The 6,427-nt window shown below is 39.3% G+C and overlaps 1 pseudogene; it reads right to left on the bottom strand.

The window, feature by feature from the left end:
* Positions 1–274: 274 nt before the first annotated feature.
* LOC108698662 lies at positions 275–6,153 on the bottom strand (annotated as a pseudogene).
* Between the last annotated feature and the right edge of the window lie 274 nt (positions 6,154–6,427).

Below are 6,427 nucleotides of genomic sequence, written 5' to 3'. Positions count from 1 at the left end.
AACACAAGATAACAGCTGCCTGGTAGATCTAAGAACAGCACTCAATAGTAAAAACCCATGTCTCACTGAGACACATTCAGTTACATTGTAAAGGAAAAACAGCAGCCTGCCAGAAAGCATTTCTCTCCTAAAGTGCAGGCACAAGTCACATGACCAGGGGCAGCTGGGAAATTGACAAAATGTCTAGCCCCATGTCAGATTTCAAAATATAAAAAAAATCTGTTTGCTCTTTTGAGAAATGGATTTCAGTGCAGAATTCTGCTGGAGCAGCACTATTAACTGATTCATTTTGAAAAAAATTTTTTTCCCCATGACAGTATCCCTTTAATGAAAAGCTGCCAGTCATTGGCATTGTTTGTTCATAAAAGCAATCTATTATATGCAGAAATGACAAACAGGAAACAAATATCTGTTTCTGGCATGAATCAGTTAAGAGTGAATGTCCCAAATAAATAATGAGCCCAAGTTCCAACAAATGAACTTTAAGGTTAGTGACAAAAAAGCACTTACTGTTACACTGCGAATAATCCCAGTCTGGCCTATCACCTGGCTATCCTGGAAAGTGTCTCTGACTTTAACTTGAATGTCCGTAGTCACCCAGTCACTGGAAATCTGCTCTATGGATGAGCTAGGGGTATGAGGATTGTACCCACCCGGAGAGGGAGCACCAGTGTCATTGGACTATAACCCATGGGGCTTGGACTAGGACTTGCCTGGAAACAAAAGAAACCAACATTACACAGATATAAATATTCTCAAGGAAAAACACACTGTAAGGATTCATTACCTGGTATGCCATTGGTGATGGTGTTGGATGGTAGCTGGCTGGTGATTGGGTATTTTGGTAGCCCACAGGACTAGGGGCCACTTGGTGATAACTCTTTGGACTAGGGCTGGGCTGGTAAGATCCTTGAGGTGAAGATGCAGCATATGGTGAGAACTGGTCTGTGTTATACCTAGAAAGGACATAAAAAAACAAATCCAAGATTATCAAGCAGAGGATTTAATATTTAGGTTAGAAAAGTAGAGAGCAAAGATTCAATGGTCCCTCACAGTGTTTGTTTTGCAAAGAAAGGTTACAGGGATGGAGCAGTAGATATAAGACATGTGCGAGAACATGTATTTTGCTATAGACATAGATATTATATATGGGATATGTGATAGACAAAAGAGGCTAGCTGTGCTTTAAGAAAAGAGAAGTGAGTTGGATATTGGCAGCTGGCAAACAAAGAGAGTCTGGAGGACAGACCTGGACTTTGTATTAGGAATCAGTGGGGCTGTTTGGGTCATTGTGTACTTAAATACTTTTATGAATCTCTGTCCAGACATGCCGTAAGGGTTCAAGCTGAATAAACATACCATGTTGAAGGAGGGTTGGATGAAAAAAACAGAAGATAGCTGTGCAGACAGGTTAATGCGAGAAAGAGAACAATGATGCTAGAAAGATGGAGGTGAGGGTATTGTGCAGGACAAAAACATATTGTTGGGAAAGGGAGAAAATATGAGATTGTTGCCCTTGGATGCCACTCACATTGCAGGAGTACCAGGAGTCTGAGGATTATAAGGCGCATTGACCTGTGGGGAGGGAACATCGGGATACCCTGGAGTCTGAGGATTGGGTGTTCCACCATAACCCTGTGGTGACGGGGAAGGCTCATCATCATATCTATAATCATATTCTTCATCGGCCCTGTGAGTAAAGGGGGAAATTAATACGAGATGGTAAAGAAAGCACAATTTAACACTGGACTAGGTGGAAAACATCAAATACATGTGCTTACCTGGACGGTGTGTTGGGATTGTTGGGGTCCCAAGCACCACTCTGAGCTGGAGTTCTGCTCCCATCGTGCAGAGGGGTTTGAGATCCATAATGTGGTGTGCAGCTTCCTGTAAATCAAAAATATCAGCAATGTGGATACAGAAAAAATATCTTTAACAGGAAGATATAAAAAGTCAGAAATATAACAAATGAAAATCTGTGGGTAGGGACAAAAAAAAATTAAAAGAAAAAAGGGAGAACAGAGATAGTGCATAGCAAAAAACAAGCATAAGAGAAACAGGACATGTCATATGTACCCTGCATGGCCTCTGCCATATTATTCAAATTTTGGAATGCAGGACCTGAAGAATGCCAAAACAAACGTAGAGGTTGAATGGGGAAAAAACACTGCTATAAATTACGGTATGTAAATAAGCCGTTTGGCCAAAGTGGTATTTATTCGTCTGAAAAAACTACCAGCAGATAAAATGCGTAGAATACAATGGGTTTAATTCTTATACAGGAATCTAAATCTATTGTATGCTACAGAGCTTATCTGTTGTGTGTATGTTATGTCGTTTATCCCTATTTCAACTTGAATGGCTGTCCCCATGTCTATACAGCAGCTTGTTTATGTTTGTAATGGACCAATAAGTGGGGAAAAAAAATCAGTGTTTACCAATGCTCAGCAATCACCTTTTGGCTATTTTCTGCTTGTGCGCTAAACATAATGGACAATTGTGGTTAGCAGCCACAATCTTAAAAAGATTTTTAATTACTCCACACACAAAAAAAAAGTTAATATACCAGTGTAGGCCATTTCCAAGGGGAACATATGAACATTTCACTTTGACTTATGCAGTGCAGGTGTAGTAAAGACAAAAAAAACCCAAAGGTGAGTGGAAGAATTAGTTTTTTTTTAATTACTCCACCACAAGCTACTAATTGGATGATGCAATTCTTTCCATTTGGGACATATCGTGGAATGTTTATTATGGCATTTTGTATTAATAAACATTTCCACTGTGTATCACATTCATCGATTTTTTGTATTTTTCCACTGTTTATGTTATTCACTGTAAGCATTCTCAACGTAAAGCACTGTTCCCATACTGTATACTTAACCCTTTCTAGCTATGAATTTATGTGATCTAAGCATCTTATGTTTTCTCTTTAAAATTGTAAATTTTTGTTGTAAATCACTTGACAATCCCCAATAAAAACAAGGACAGCGCTGTTACAGTTTTAACAGAGACCGCAGGTGCCATTTTCACATAGTTGTAGTGAAAGGTTACAGGATCAGTGTACTTATTGGATACATTGCAAAACAGCGCTTTGTTCTTCTGCGCCAGAATGAGATGCTTGTGTAATGCACAATGTACACTAAGATACTTGTGGGTATTCTAAAGGGCATTCCGTTCTTTTATCAGGAAGATAAATAATGCTCATTACATAGAGATAAAAAAGTCACAAAAAAAGTTTAAGCATAGACTAAAACACTGCGTGGAAGCAAAAAGAGGATTGAGCAAAGAGCTCACATGAATAAAGATAGAAGAGAAACCGTGTGGAGTTTCTGGGATAGGATAAAAAATACAAACAGTTATTCTCAATACTGAGCAGGTAGGACTCATGCTAACATGAATGTGATTAAAAAATTAGAAGTGGCAGAAAAGCAGTGGTGGCTGCTCAGGATGTGAACAGACAGAAATGAAACAAGAACTAAAGGAGCCAGAGACCCACCATCATGCAACGGAGTCTGTGATCCATACATACGGTAGGTGTCCTGGAACCTGTACCATACATAGGAGTCTGAGAGCCGTATATAGGAGTGCGAACATGTGTAGAGGTCATTCCTCCACGACGAGCACCACTGCAAAGAGAAGCAAGGCAATGATAATTAATAAAACTGTTGCAAATTTAGTTTTGGTAATACTTAATTATTGTGTAGTGTATCCATAATGTTGTATTGTCTATTCTCAATATCACACCTTAATGCTTCACATTGAAAGTTGGTGTTCATACTACTGACTAAAGGGAATTTAATTAAAGACTCTTTTTGGGCCCAAATTAAATACAGACTTTTTAAAGGAAAGAGGGTAAACAATAGGTACATTTTTACTTGCATGTACAGTACTACCCAGCTATTCCCAGCTAGACAAAATTAGAATTACTGACACAATGGTGAGGCGCTGTCGGTCAACAGACATTGTTTGGCATGTGGAATGAAGTTCTACTCTAGCTGTTGACTCAGTAGCATCCTTTACAACCGCAATGTAGCCTATAAAAAAGGATAGACAGGATACACAAATGTGGTCATGTTAGACTCTATACAAATTCTAGGTTGAGATGACAACCTGACAAAACATAGGCAGTCAGTCTATGTCCCAGTGTACACTTCAAGTACTTGGATGTTACCTTTATAGGGACCTTGCAAGATTCTTAAAGTCTGACCAATCAAATCATTGTCTCTCCGGCCCCGTCCTCTACCAGCACCTCCACCTCCTCTTGGTCCTCCACCACTAGGATGCATTGGACTGCTGATCCGAGGACTCATTGGAGCAAATTCTCCAACTGTGAAGTTTGTGACATCTCGTGGCTGAAAAGGTAGAGTTTTTAAAAATTATTTTTTCAGCAGTGGACTCCAACTGCTGGCAACTCAAACTAATGTTGAACCAATATCTACCTTGGAACCTCCTGCTAGAACTACGTAACGTGTTTTGCACACAAACATGCCGCCATTCTCAACCAGTTTCTTACAGTGCAGGAAGGCATAATTTCGGAACAGATGGCGGATTTCTCCCTCACGACCCTAAAAAAAGAAGTAGTAGTAAGAACAAAGAAAGCAAGAGATGTAAACACCTAATAGGCAAAAATATTAAGAAGGCTGCAATATGAATACTAGAAATATTTTCTAACCGAATGTGGACCATCTATGACTTTTACAATATCCTTCACATGAATATTATTATCCTCAGAGTCAAGGGCCACAGCAAAACGATTGTCCTTCTTCCTGTTCACAGCTTGGTGTCTGACAGTGACCACTTTACCATGAATGTTCAGGACATGCAAGACATTATAAATTAAAATGCATATCCGTGGGCTCAACATCTGGAGACTTTGCAGCTTAGAGGTACCGTGCACTGATCTGAATTTACTACATCCCCAGACCTAGTCAGACCTGTCTACTTTTCTATTTCTCTTGTTTCTTAAACAAACATACAAAAACTTCTTTCACTTCGATGAGGACTCAATATTTCGTTATTGCAATATACATTTTCAGGATTTGATGCATAAGTGTTGATTGAGCTAATTGAAGAGTTATGTTTTGCTGTGTAGCATCTGATATAGTCAACTGAATAATTTCTTACACCATTGTTGTACCTGTTATCTTTCCTTGGAAGTGAAGATCAATAAAAAGTTGAATTATAAAAAATTAAAATGCAAAGTAAGATGGTTAGAAGACACAGAATGTGCACACACATCTGTAAAAGGAGAAGGAAAACTGAAATCGGCTCAGGATTCTTCCAGTGAACACCATGGAGCGATCCTCTTCCTGCTTCTTCACTTAAAATTTCCCAGGCAGACGCATGCACAGTAGAATGAAATATCCGGGTTTTACATTAAAGTTTGACTTTTCGCTCTACTACACATGCGCAGCCATGAGAAGATAGAAGAAGCAAGAAGATATTGCTCCGTGATGCTCTCTGTGAAGTTTTCTGCTGATAGGAGCACTGGCCTGGGGTGTCAGTAAAGTAAATACCATCACTTGGGGTGCCCCAAGTGCTAACTAACTTTCCTTCTCCTTTAAAAGAGTTTGGGGGAGGAAAAAAAAACAGCAATTGAATTGAGCTGGAAAGAAGACAGAAATTATTGGACTGGAACACCTACCTGAAAGGTCTCTCTTTCCAGACGCACGACTCCCATGGTCTGTGGATCTAGTTGCACCAGCTCACCCCATTCATGCTGCCCACCAACATCTACTCCTGAGGCAGTTTCTGAACATAACTGTAAGTCTCGAGGTAGAACCTTTAACTGTAATTTAAACACAGTCATGTGAAGAATTTATAACAGTAGGAGTATATACATGAAAAAAGAAGCTGATACAGAAGAGGTAGTGGGAGTGTGAACAAAGAATTGGGGAAAAATGAATCTGATCAATGACAGCGGCAGAGATGAATTGCAATTATTGAGATCCTATATTGTAAGGTAAGACCTCTGTAAATGAAGGGAGAGTAGGTAATCAGGATTTAGGTGGAGGTAGAAGTTTATTTCTTGGCACTTACTTCATGCATAGTAAGATCAGAGAACAGAATAACAAAGTTCTCTTCCACGTGCACAATCAATCCTGTGTCCCCTTCATAACGCCCAGCAATCACTTTCACATGGTCTCCCATTCAGAAATACTTACGAAGTTCTTGGGCTGGAAATTCAAGCATATCCTGTAGTATGAAAAGGCAAACTCATTTAAGGGACACACAATAATATACGAGTTGAGGATGTAAAAGTTGCATTCCTACTTGTGGCACTAGAATAAGGATGAAAATGAAAAGAGCAAACAAGTGTACTAGATTTTTTGCATTTTTTTTGTATTGTAGCAGAGTTATTCTGCTGGAAGTCTAGAAGTTATGCAGCAGCCCAAGCTTCCATGTGGTTGTAACACACACAAAC

This window comes from Xenopus laevis, chromosome 8L (assembly GCF_017654675.1).
Source record: "Xenopus laevis strain J_2021 chromosome 8L, Xenopus_laevis_v10.1, whole genome shotgun sequence".
Lineage (NCBI taxonomy): Eukaryota > Metazoa > Chordata > Amphibia > Anura > Pipidae > Xenopus > Xenopus laevis.
Note: the sequence above shows the minus strand (reverse complement) of the source record. Positions and strands in the feature narration are given on the sequence as shown.